Source organism: Scyliorhinus torazame, chromosome 1, assembly GCF_047496885.1.
Source record: "Scyliorhinus torazame isolate Kashiwa2021f chromosome 1, sScyTor2.1, whole genome shotgun sequence".
NCBI classification, from domain to species: domain Eukaryota; kingdom Metazoa; phylum Chordata; class Chondrichthyes; order Carcharhiniformes; family Scyliorhinidae; genus Scyliorhinus; species Scyliorhinus torazame.
Genome location: NC_092707.1, coordinates 104906800 through 104920264, shown reverse-complemented (window position 1 = coordinate 104920264; position 13465 = coordinate 104906800). Strand labels below are relative to the sequence as shown.

Below are 13465 nucleotides of genomic sequence, written 5' to 3'. Positions count from 1 at the left end.
ACTGAAGAGATTGGGATTTGGAGAGGGGTTAATCAGATGGGTTCAGCTCCTGTACGGGGCCCCGGTGGCAAGCGTGGTTACAAACAGGCAACGATCCAACTATTTCCGATTACATAGGGGCACAAGACAGGGGTGCCCCCTGTCCCCGTTGGCAATCGAGCCATTGGCCATAGCGCTGAGGGGCTCGAAGAAGTGGAGGGGGGTGCTCAGAGGAGGAGAAGAACATCGGGTGTCATTATATGCGGATGATTTGCTGCTATATGTGGCCGACCCAGTGGAGGGGATGCCAGAGATAATGCAGACACTCAGGGAGTTTGGAGAGTTCTCGGGATATAAATTGAATATGGGAAAGAGTGAACTTTTTGTGATGCACCCCGGGGAACAGGGCAGGGGGACAGACGATCTGCCGCTGAGGAGAGTAGCAAGGGATTTTCGATATCTAGGGATCCAGGTGGCCAGGAACTGGGGAATCTTGCATAAACTTAACTTGACGCGACTGGTAGCGCAGATGGAGGAGGACTTTAGGAGGTGGGACATGGTGCCCGTCATTGGCGGGCAGAGTACAGGCGGTTAAAATGGTGGTTCTCCCGAGGTTTCTTTTCGTGTTTCAGTGCCTCCCCATACTGATTACAAAGGCCTTTTTCAAGAAAGTGGACAGGAGTATTATGAGCTTTGTGTGGGCTGGAAAGACCCCGAGGGTAAAGAGGGGGTTCCTGCAGCGCAGTAGGGACAGAGGAGGATTGGCACTGCCGAGTCTGAGTGACTATTATTGGGTCGCCAACATGTCTATGATGTGTAAGTGGATGAGGGAAGAAGAAGGGGCGGCAAGAAAAAGGCTGGAGATGGCGTCCTGTAAGGGAACAAGTTTAAAAGCACTGGCAACGGTGCCGTTACCGTTCCCCCCGAAAAAATACACCACAAACCCAGTAGTGGTGCCGACTTTGAAGATTTGGGGGCAGTGGAGACGACATAGGGGAGTGACGGGTGCCTCAGTGTGGTCCCCGATAAGGAACAATCACAGGTTCGTCCTGGGGAGGATAGATGGGGGATTCCAATCTTGGCAGCGAGCAGGAATTGGGAAGTTGAAGGACTTGTTCTTGGACGGGACGTTCGCGAGTTTGGGAGCATTGGTAGAAAAATACGGGTTGCCACCTGGGAATGCCTTCAGATATATGCAAGTGAGGGCATTTGCGAGGCAACAGGTGAGGGAATTTCCGCAGCTCCCGGCGTAAGGGATCCAGGACAGAGTTTTTTCCGGGGCATGGGTTGGTGAAGGTAAAGTGTCCGATATATACAGGGAAATGAGAGACGAAGGGGAGACGATGGTAGAGGAGCTGAAGGGTAAATGGGAGGAGGAGCTGGGGGAAGAGATTGAGGAGGGGCTGTGGGCAGATGCCTTAAGTAGGGTAAATTCCTCGTCCTCGTGTGCCAGGCTTAGCCTGATCCAATTCGAGGTTCTACACAGGGCGCATATGACGGGAGCAAGGCTGAGTAGATTTTTTGGAATGGAGGATAGGTGCGGGAGATGCGCGGGAAGCCCGGCAAACCACACCCACATGTTTTGGTCATGTCCGGTATTGCATGGGTTCTGGGTAGGTGTGGCAAGAGTGATCTCAAAAGTGGTGGGGGTCCGGGTCGAACCGAGCTGGGGGTTAGCTATATTTGGGGTTGCAGAAGAGCCGGGAGTGCAAGAGGCGAGAGAGGCCGATGTTTTGGCCTTTGCATCCCTAGTAGCCCGGCGAAGGATTCCACTTATGTGGAAAGAAGCCAAACCCCCGGGCGTGGAGGCCTGGATAAACGACATGGCAGGGTTTATAAAATTGGAGCGAATAAAATACGCACTAAGAGGTTCGGCTCAAGGGTTCACCAGGAGGTGGCAACCGTTCCTTGACTATCTTGCAGAGCGATAAGGGAAAACAGGAAAGACAGCAGCAGCAACCCAGGGGGGGGGGGGGGGGGGGGGGGGGGGGGGTATTCGGTGTTTGGGGGTTTTCTTTCTCTCTATGTTAGTTGTTTATATTTATTTTTTCAGTATTATTATTTCTTTTTTCTTGTTCTTTTTCTGCACTTGTTGTTAGTTTAATATAGTGTTTAATTAACGGTCTATGTACATTTTGTTACAATGTTGTAAAAATGGAAAATTCTTTTTGATCAAAAATCTTTAATAAAATATATATTTTTTAAAAAGAAAGCCCACCAACGACTCTACTTTCTCAGAAGACTTAAGGAAATTTGGCATGTCACCTACGAATCTCACCACCTTCTACAGATGAACCATAGAAAGCATTCTTTCGAACGCAATGAGGGCCACAATGGAGAGTCACCTGGTCACACCATACAACGTGCCAGACATCGTGGTGACAATTGCCAATAATGACGTTGACTTCATCATCCGGATTTCCGACTGGGGAGGAGGAATCCCACACAAATACTTGGATAAAGTCATGGATTACCACTTCACCACGGTAGAGAGCAGCACTCAGGAACTGCCGAACAACACCATCCTGGGGAACATGGTGGACATGGTCAACAGTGGGCAGTCCAACCCTATGCATGGGTTTGGATTCGGACTGTCCACCTCACGTGCTTACTTCGAGTACCTGGGCGGCTCTCTGGTGGTCCAATTGCTCCAGGGCATCGGGGCTGATATCTACCTGCGCCTGAGACACATCGATGGGAAGGAGGAGAGCTTCCGAATTTGAGGGATGGATGGATAGGATTGGTGGGGGTCGCCGAGATCTCCTGAGGTCGCCACGTGTTGAGAGGGTGGGGTGGGGGGGGGGGAAAACGGAGTTAGATTGGGGACAGGGCGAGGGAGGAAATAACAGTAAGAAACCAAACTGAGGAAAATAAAAGGAGCAGGAGGATTGAGAGAGAGTTTACAATGTAGCCCGGCCACTGTATGGTGTTGACTCGTGCGGAGGTCATCGGTGCGCCTTTTTTTCCCCACGAGGTGCAACATGGCATCCCGAGTTGGGCTTTGTTAGTCTGTCGGCCATTTTGACGTTCCCAGGCCATTCCTCTTTTCGCCCCCCCACACCTCCTGTTAACATCACAGCCATTGAGAAATACAGGGACCATGACACTCCAATTAATGCATTGACAAGTCTGACATCTCCCATAAATTCCCAGACCACTTTCCCTTCAACTCCAACGGCATTCCATTGTCATACTTTTGGGACCCTTTCCACCTGACTATTGTGACGTTGCGTCGGCTGTTGTCAGGGACCATTCCCACCAGTTCTAATGTCGGAGGGTGTCACAATTGTAGAATTCACTAACCCCCCCCCCCCCGTTCTGACCCATATGCTGTCAATTTGGACAGGATCAACAACACTCCAATTAGCGAATCATCAAGTTGGTGGCCATTTTGTTGGGGCCTGCTCTCTGCTTCCCCCATCCCACCACTTCTCGCTCTGCCCCAAGATGTTTGGGCCAAATTCCCGTACCAGCCTCCCCGAACAGGCGCTGGAATGTGGCGACTAGGGGCTTTTCACAGTAACTTCATTTGAAGCCTACTTGTGACAATAAGCGATTTTCATTTCATTTTCAATTAGAAGCCAGTTTGCTGTGTGGCGACATCTGATTTTGAGTGATGCCAATTGGCAAGAATCAATCTCTCTCTCTCTCTCTTCTCAGCCTGTCACAACTAAAAAAAAAAGCATTCTTTCTGGTTGTATCACAGCTTGGTATGGATCCTGCTCTGCCTAAGACCGCAGGAAAAGGTCGTGAATGTAGCCCAATCCATCACGCAAACCAGCCATCTATTGACTCAGTTTACAATTCCCGCTGCCTCAGAAAGGCAGCCAGTATAATTAAGAACCCCACGCACCCCGGACATACTCTCTGCCACCTTCTTCCGTCAGGAAAAAGATACCAAAGTTTGAGGTCACATACCAACCAACTCAAGAACAGCTTCTTCCCTACTGCCATCAGACTTTTGAATAGACCTACCTCGTATTAAGTTGATCTTTTCTCTACACCTTGCTATAACTGTAACATTATATTCTGCAGTCTCTCCTTCCTTCCCTATGTACGGTATGCATTGTTTGTACAGCATGCAAGAAACAATACTTTTCACTGTATACTAATACATGTGACAATATCAAATCATTGTTGATGTTGCATTTGTTAAACCCCTCACAGCCAGTTGGTGAAACATAGAAAATAGGAGCAAAAAGAGGCCATTTGAACTTTAGCAGCCTGCTCCACCATTCGTTGCGATCATGGCTGATCATCCAACTCAGTATCCTGAACCCACTTTCCTTTGATCCCCTTCACCCTAAGTGCTATATCTAATTGCTTCTTGAAAACATACAACTACTTCCTGTGGTAACAAATTCCACAGGCCAACCATTCCTAGGTGAAGACATTTCTCATCTCTGCCCTAAATGGTCAACTCCATATACTCAGACTGTGAAGTAGGAAATGTAGCTCTAATATTCAAGAAGGTGGACACCATCTAGGACAAAGCAACCCGTTTGATTCACACCCCACCACAAGCATTCACCATCTCCACCACTGGCACACAGTAGCAGCCAGATGTGCCATCTACAAGATGCACTGCAGGAAGTTACCAAGGTTCCTTAGACATTATCTTTCAAACCCACAACCACCATAATCTAGAAGGACAAGGGCAGCAGATATATGGGGCTGGATTCTTCCGTCCCCGCCCGCCACGGGCGAGTCGCGGACAATGGAGAAGTCCATTGACCTTGGGCGGACACGGATGGAGAATCCCACCCATGGTAACACCACTACCTGGAAGTTCCCCGCCAGGTCATTCACCATCTTGACTTGGAAATATATCACCATTCCTTCACTATCGCTGGGTCAAAATATTGGAACATCCTCCCTAACGACACTGAGAGTGTATCTACAATACATGGAATGCAGTGGATCAAGAAGGCAACTCACCACCACCTTCAAGGGTAATTATGGATGTGCAATAAATGTTGGCCTAGCTACATCCCAAAATAATTTTTTTAAATGTCAACCATGACTGACCCGGTCTTACTGCCTGCCATAGGCATATAGGAAGGATTTACAGGTTGATTTACAGATCAGCTGCATTTTATTATTGATGACTTGGTTTCTTCCCTTTACCGACAAGCTACTGTTTGCACTTGTGTCAGCATCTCGCATTCGCTGCCCAAGGACAGATCAAACTCACATTACCAAGGCTCCCACCACGGACAGGGCAAGGAGGCAGGTTCTGAAACCATCCCAGCAGAGTCACGATCACACCCATGCTGCTGTCTCCAATTGTGCTATACGCCGGCCATCCAGTCAACTACGCCAATCATCCCCTTCTCCCAAGGAGTCAGCTTGTATGACAACATACCCTTTTTACATGTATAATGCAGCCTGGAACTGTGGCTCCAATTTTCTTGCTGTCACATGGCTGAACAGGAGTCTCTCCTGCTCTTACCACCTTCCATTAATGCATGTTTGAAAGATTTACAAGTTGATACTCAACCTGTAGGTCATGTTACAAACGCATCTTCCACACCCATCCTGGAGTGGGATTGGAACTCTGAACCTCTGGTTCAGAAGAAGGGACCCTACGAGCTGCACCACAAGGCCCCCCTTGTTGAAGCATATTCGAAGGATTGACAAGTTGATACTCAACCCGTTTGGCCACATTATGAACACAGCTTCCTTGGCCAAATAGCGCCAAAGTGAACACGGTGGTACAGTGGGTAGCACTGCTGCCTCACAAAGCCAGGGACCTGGGTTCAATTCCAGCCTTAGGTTACTGACTGTCGAGAATTTGCACTTTCTCCCCTTGTCTACGTGGGTTTCCTACGGATGCTCCGGTTTCCTTCTACAGTCCAAAGATGTGCAGGCTAGGTGGACTGGCCGTTCTAAATTGTCCCTTAGTGTCCAAACGGTTAGGTGGGTTATGGGGATACGGTGAGGGGTGGGCCTGGGTAGGACGCTCTTCAGAGGGTTGGTGCAGACTCGGTTGGACAAATAGCCTCCTCCTCCACTGTAGGGAATCTATGAAACCCAGAGCTTCTAACCCAAAGGCAGGGTTGCTCCCACTGAACCACAAATGTCACTTTATGGTCTTGAGTATATAAAAAAATTAATTAATATATAATGGATTAACTGCCCTAGCCCATGTAATCATCCAATCATTGCCCTCTAATCATGTATACTTTTTTGAATTTAGAGTACCCAATTTGTATTTTCCAATTAAGGGACAATTTAACATGGTCAATCCGCCAACCCTGCACAACTTTAAGTTGCGGGGGCGAAACCCATGCAAACACAGTGAGACGCCACAGCCTCCACACGGACAGTGACCCTGGGACCTCAGCGCCGTGAAGCAGCAGTGCTAACCACTTCTCCACCATGCTGCCCTACCCATGTGTACTTAACTTAGTTTATACAATTAACGGGTTAAAATCTAACAGGTTTGTTTCAAACACTAGCTTTCGGAGCACTGCTCCTTCCTCGGGTGAGAGCACCCAATTCATTTTCACCTGAGGAAGGAGCAGTGCTCCGAAAGCTAGTGTTTGAAACAAACCTGTTGGACCTCAACCTGGTGTTGTAAGACTTCTTACTGTGCTCACTCCAGTCCAACGCTAGCATCTCCACATCATAAGCAATTAACAACATTAATCTTTGTGCAAATGTTGAAACATGGGAGAACTTTGTTCAACGCGTTATGGGCTGCAGGGTACATTCCTGACTTGTTGTGCAGGGCTTTTCTCTGGAAGTGGGAACACCACAGTGCAACACGGTGCACACAGCCTCCAAGACATCTTCTGAAGTCTTGGAGCTTGACTTCCCGATGCCATCCTACAAATGGTCTTGGAGGTTTAGCCTCGCAGGAGAGTGCAGCTACATCATATACCCTAGACCGTCAGAGCGGTCCTCTTCTAGGGTGTCATCCTCTGTGACTGAGCGTTGAGCTTTAAGAAGGACGCACATGGAGCTGTAAAGGAAGGAGGACACCTGCCTAGCCAGCCAGATCAGCCGAATCAACCCTAGCGATCAATGGGGTGACAGATGTCGCAGCCAAATCACCCTCACACCCGAGTTGGGAGGCAGGAATCAGCCAGTTTGACAGCTCGAGTCACTCAGGATTTCACTCCTGCTGAATCTCACAGTTATATCAGTTTCCCACTTTGTGCAGTTAAAAACAGCAATATGGCTGCGGCCTCCAATTCAATGCCAAAAATTGACCAGAACACACTTCCTTAAGTGTAATCATCTTTGTCCCCAAATTCAGTGTACTGGAGAAGTGCTCTCCTTCCCCCTCTATACCGCTGTGCTCCAATCTCTAATCAGCCCAGGCACAACATCCACTCAGCGATCCCAGCTAGTCGCTGCTTCTTGTTGAGTTAATGCCACAGAGATCCAACAACCACACCCAAACCCTTTCCTCATCTAAAAACTGTTTTCCCCCTATCCCGGTTAATCTCTGCCGCAGCTGGGTCTGTGACTCCAACTCAGAAGTTTAATGTTTACTGGTGAAAGTGGCTGACAAATCCCAAATAACAGCCACAGTCCTACCACATGAGCTTGCTAAAATACATGAGGGAAGCACACAGATCTTTAATGGAGATTTCAATGTAAAGTATGGCATACAGGAAGGAACTGAACAGATGCACTCCATTACAGTACCAAAATAGCCACGGACAAATTGAAAGATCCATAAAACCATAGAATCCCTACAGTGCAGAAGGAGGCCACTTGGCCCATCAAGTCTGCACCAACACTCTGAAAAGAGCATCCTGCCCAGGCCCACGCCCCCACCCTATCCTCACAACGCCACCTAATCTGCATATTTTTGGACTACCAATCCAGAGCTAGACTCAGGACTTTACATTGTCTGACAAACATTGAAACAATCAGCCTATCAGTTTTACAACAACTTGTACTGACAGAGCCTTTAATATAATTTAACATCCCAACATTTGTTAGACAATCAGTTTTACAACAACTTGTATTGACAGAGGCTTTAATATAATTTAACACCCCAAAGCACTTCACAGGAGCAGCAATACAATTTGACAGCACATCACACAAGGGACATTCAAGCAGATCCATACAATCCCTACAGTGCAGAAGGAGGTCATTCTGCCCATCGACTCTGCACCAACCCTCCAAAAGAGCATCTTACCTAGACCCACTCTCCCATCCTATCCCCGTAACCCCATCTAATCCGCACATTTTAGGACTGTGGGAGGAAACCGGAGCACCGGGAGGAAACCGGAGCACCCGGAGGAAACCCACGCAGACACGGGGAGAACTTGTGAACTTTACACAAAGAGTCACCCAAGGCCAAAATTGAACCATCTTCTTGAACCACTGCAGCCCAAGAGGATTATCAATTAATAACGGAGGAAGAAGGGGCGGCATGTGGCTCAGTGGTTAGCACTGGGACTGCAGCACTGAGGACCCGGGTTCGATCCCGGCCCTGGGTCACTGTCCGTGTGGCGTTTGCACATTCTCCCCATGTCTGCGTGGGTTTCTCCCCCACAACCAAAAGATGTGCAGGTTTGGTGGATTGGCCATGCTAAATTGTCCCATAATTGGGGGGGGGAAAAAATAATTGGGTACAATAAATTTATTTTTTTAAATAACAGAAGAAGATACTCCTTGAATATTTAACTAACTGCTGGAGGGAAATACACATTTCAAATCAGTGAGAGATGGTCAGCCATCCAAATTCAGAGATGAACAGGCGAGAAACACTCATGACATCTTGGATACCAGGGTGGTTTTTAATGTCTCAAAAAGGCCCTTAAAGCAGAGAGCCAACTAACTTACTGGACTGTTGTGTGAGACACGTATCCCTCAGAAATTAACAACTGTCATTGAAATTTTACTCCCCACACATCCCTCCAACAGCTATCGATCCCCAGCACTCACTTCACCATTAGATATTGACCCTCAACAATCTCCCACACCTCCCCGAACTGACCTATTCCTCACCATCCAACTTGTCCCAGCCTACTAGCCTTTTCACCAACACACCAACGATCCCCCCTCACCCCCACCACGCCACCGGTTCCCCCTCACCCCCCTCACCCCCACCGTGCCACCAGTCCCCCTTCACCACCACCACGCCACCAGTCCTCCCTTACCACCACCACACCACCGGTCCCCCCTCACCCCCACCACACCACCGGTCCCCCCCTCACCCCCACCGCGCCACCAGTCCCCCTTCACCACCACCGCGCCACCGGTCCCCCCTTACCACCACCACGCAACCGGTCCCCCCTCACCCCCACCATGCCACCGGTCCCCCCCTTACCACCACCACGCCACCGGTCCCCCCTCACCCCCACCGGTCCCCCCCTTACCACCACCACGCCACTGGTCCCCCCTCACCCCCACCGGTCCCCCCTCACCCCCACCGCGCCACCAGTCCACCCTTAACCCCACCGATCCCCCCTCACCGCGTCACCAGACCCCTCACCCCCACCGCACCACCGATCGACGCTTAACCCCACCACGCCACCGGTCCCCCCCCCCCCTACCCCTACCCCGCCACCGGTCCCCCCTCACCCCCACCGGTCCTCACCCCTACCCCGTCACCGGTCCCCCCGCACCCCCACCACGCCACCGGTCCCCCCCTCACCCCCACCGTGCCACCGGTCCCCCCCCCCCCTCACCCCCACCGTGCCACCGGTCCCCCCCCCCCTCACCCCTACCCCGCCACCGGTCCCCCCTCACCCCCACCGGTCCCCCCCCCCCTCACCCCTACCCCGTCACCGGTCCCCCCGCACCCCCACCCTGCCACCGGTCCTCACCCCCACCCCCACCCCGCCACCGGTCCTCACCCCCACCGCACCACCGATCCACCCTTAACCCCACCACACCATCAACCCCCCTCTCCCACTGAGCACCTCCCTCACCCCCATCAACCTCCCACCGCCCCCCCCCGCCTCCCGAGCCACCGCCCCCCCCACTCACCCCCCTCACTCTCACCCGCACAGATAACCCACTCACCCCCACCGAGCCACCCACCCCCGGGTCACTGACCCTCACCCACATCCTCTCAGAATTCCAGGCACTTGCCCCTGGCATCAGCACCTTCCCCAACACCCCCTCTCTCTCCCTCCCCCCCGCCTACAGCACCCGAGGTTTCCCCGGGGATTTTATCTATCAAACCCCTGGCTGTTCAGCAGCTCCCACCCCCCCATCATCCCCCGGGTGTTGGAGCCGAGCTGCGGTGCCAGACCCCAGGAGGGCCGGGGTCCCGGGAGGCAGACACTCCGTCACTGACCGCAGGCACCGCGAGTAAGAGGGTCCAAGGGGGGGAAGCTGGTTACCTGATCCCGGCCACAGCTCCAGCCGAATTCGGAACCGGCAGCACCGCCGCGGCCTAAAAGAAAAGAGAGCAGCGCATGCGCGGTGGACGAGAGGATGCCGGGAGTTGTAGTCCAGTGTTACCATGGAACCGGAAATCAACAGAGACAGACTGTTAAAGGGTCCCCCCGCCTCCCCCGAACAGCAGGGCGTTAAAGGGACCACTCACCGCCACAACCCCCCCCCCCCCCGGAACAACATAGTGTTAAAGGGATCGCTCACCATCCCCCAGAACAGCATAGAGTTAAAAGGAGCGCTCCCCCCGGAGCAGCATGGTGTTAAAGGGACTGCACCCACCCACCCGCCCCAGGGAACAACATGGTGTTAAAGGGACCACACAGACCGCATGGTTCGATTGGAGCAGCAGTTGGATGCACTTAGGAGCATGCAGGTGGCGGAAAGCATCATAGATAGGAGTTATAGAGACATGGTCACACCCAAGGTGCAGGCAGACAGATGGGTGACCGCTAGAAAGGGCAGGAGTCAGTGCAGGAATCCCCTGTGGCTGTCCCCTTCTCGAACAGGTATACCGTTTTGGATAGTGTTGGGGTGGATAGCCTATCAGGGGAAAACAACGATAGCCAAAACAGTGGCACCACAACTGACTCTGTTGCTCAGCAGGGGAGGGCAAAGTGCAGGAGAGCGATAGTTATCGGGGATTCGATAGTAAGGGGCACAGATAGGTACTTCTGTGGACGTGAAAGGGACTCCAGGATGGTGTGTTGCCTCCCTGCTGCCAGGGTTAAGGATATCTCTGAACGAACACAGGACATCCTGATGGGGGTGGGTGAACAGCCATAGGTCGTAGTATACATAGGTACTAACGACATAGGCAGGAAAAGTGATGAGGTCCTGCAGAAGGAGTTCAGGGAGTTAGGCAGTGTAGCACCATCGATCACACACGAGGCGAGACGGAGAGAACTTCAATCGAGGCTTTATTGAGCAGACTTGTTCAGACTTGTTCCCCAGCAGCTCAGTCACAGAATGCAGCTGCGGGGAGTAAACCGGGTTCTTATACCCCGCCTACCTGGGTGGAGCCCAGTAGGCAGCAGATCCAATCGGGACCCAGCATCTGTCCTCCAATAGCTCCTCGGCATTCATGGTGTACCGTATTACCCCTAATACATACCACCACATTCTCCCCTTGTTAAAAAAGAACCCGGCGGGGTGGTGGGTGTTATGGTGGTAGGGGTTTACAGGGTCGGTGCCTTAACCATTGAACTATATACAACCATGCCGCTTTTACTGGGCCACTGAATTATTCACATTTTACCCAATTAGCAGCGTTAACTATTTACAACAATGCCGCTTTACTGGGCCACTGAATTATATACATCGTAAGTCGATTCGATGAGTCGAGATGGTGCTCTGGTCGCCCTTTCTGATCGTCTCAGCCCGGGTGGTGGTGGTGGTGCTGGCTCGGGTCCGGTCGACTCTGGGAGCATCGCGCTGTCCCCTTCTGTTTCCTTACTCCTGGACGGGCCTGGGAGGAGAACCGATCCCCCCGGGAAGGGGGTGGCTGTGGGGTGCACCGGCGGGAGTGAGGGGGAGGTGATTGGTGTTGGGGGGTTGTGGGGAGCTCCGGCGGGCGCCAGGTCCCGCAGAGAGACCGTGTCCTGTCGGCCGTCTGGGTACGCCACGTACCTTCTCCACCAATGGGTCTGATTTGTGCGCCCGCACATGTTTCCGGAGCAGAATGGGTCCCGGGGCTGCCAACCAGGTCGGAAGTGACGTTCCAGAAGCGGACTTCCTGGGGAAGACAAGGAGGCGCTCGTGAGGCGTTTGGTTAGTGGTGGTACACAGCAGGGACCGGATAGAATGAAGGGCATCCGGGAGTACTTCTTGCCAGCGGGAAGTTGGGAGACTCCTAGACCGTAGGGCCAGTAGGACGGTCTTCCAGACTGTTCCATTTTCCCTCTCTACCTGCCCGTTCCCCCGCGGGTTGTAGCTGGTCGTCCTGCTCGAGGCTATGCCCTTACTAAGCAGGAATTGACGCAGCTCGTCACTCATAAAGGAGGACCCCCTATCGCTATGGATGTAGGCGGGGAAACCGAACAGGGTAAAGATGGTGCATAGGGCTTTAATGACCGTGGCCGCGGTCATGTCGGGGCAGGGGATGGCGAAGGGGAAATGGGAGTATTCGTCAACGACGTTAAGAAAGTACGTGTTGCGATCGGTGGAGGGGAGGGGGCCTTTGAAGTCCAAACTGAGGCGTTCAAAGGGACGGGAAGCCTTTATCAGGTGCGCTCTATCTGGCCTGAAGAAATGCGGTTTGCATTCTGCGCAGATTTGGCTGTTCCTGGTGACTGTCCTGACCTCCTCGACGGAGTACGGGAGGTTGCGGGCCTTTATGAAGTGGCAGAAACGAGTGACCCCCGGGTGGCAGAGGTCCTCGTGGAGGGCTTGGAGACTGTCCACTTGTGCGTTGGCACAAGTGCCGCGTGATAGGGCATCGGACGGCTCGTTCAGCTTTCCGGGACGATACAAGATCTCATAATTGTAGGTGGAGAGTTCGATCCTCCACTGCAGGATCTTGTCGTTTTTTATCTTGCCCCGCTGTGCATTATCGAACATGAAGGCTACCGACCGTTGGTCAGTGAGGAGAGTGAATCTCCTACCGGCAAGGTAATGCCTCCAATGTCGCACAGCTTTCACTATGGCTTGGGCCTCCTTTTCTACTGAGGAGTGGCGGATTTCTGAAGCGTGGAGTGTCCGGGAGAAAAAAAGCCACGGGTCTGCCCGCTTGGTTGAGCGTGGCCGCCAGAGCTACGTCGGACACGTCGCTCTCGACTTGGAAGGGGAGGGACTCGTCGATGGCGCGCATCGTGGCCTTTGCGATATCCGCTTTGATGCGGCTGAAGGCCTGGCGGGCCTCTGTCGACAGGGGAAAAGTAGTGGACTGGATTAGTGGGCGGGCCTCGTCTGCGTATTGAGGAACCCACTGGGCGTAATAAGAAAAGAAGCCCAGGCAGCGTTTCAGGGCTTTGGCACAGTGGGGGAGAGACAACTCCATGAGGGGGCGCATGCGTTCGGGGTCGGGGCTTATCACTCCATTACGCACTACGTAGCCAAGGATGGCTAGACGGTCGGTGCTAAACACGCATTTTTCCTCATTGTAGGTGAGGTTGAGGGC

General features: G+C 52.4%; 1 protein-coding gene across 2 annotated transcripts in view; it reads right to left on the bottom strand.

Moving 5' to 3' along the window:
* Positions 1-10366, bottom strand: part of LOC140410756 (serine/threonine-protein phosphatase 4 catalytic subunit) — an 89996-nt gene extending 79630 nt beyond the window's left edge. Inside the window, exon 1 of one of the 2 annotated variants that reach the window (XM_072499326.1) lies at positions 10296-10366. The gene's annotated coding sequence lies outside the window, so the exon portion shown is untranslated. The remainder of the gene's footprint in view (positions 1-10295) is intronic. The other variant, XM_072499315.1, reaches the window with a different exon arrangement.
* Positions 10367-13465: the final 3099 nt, after the last annotated feature.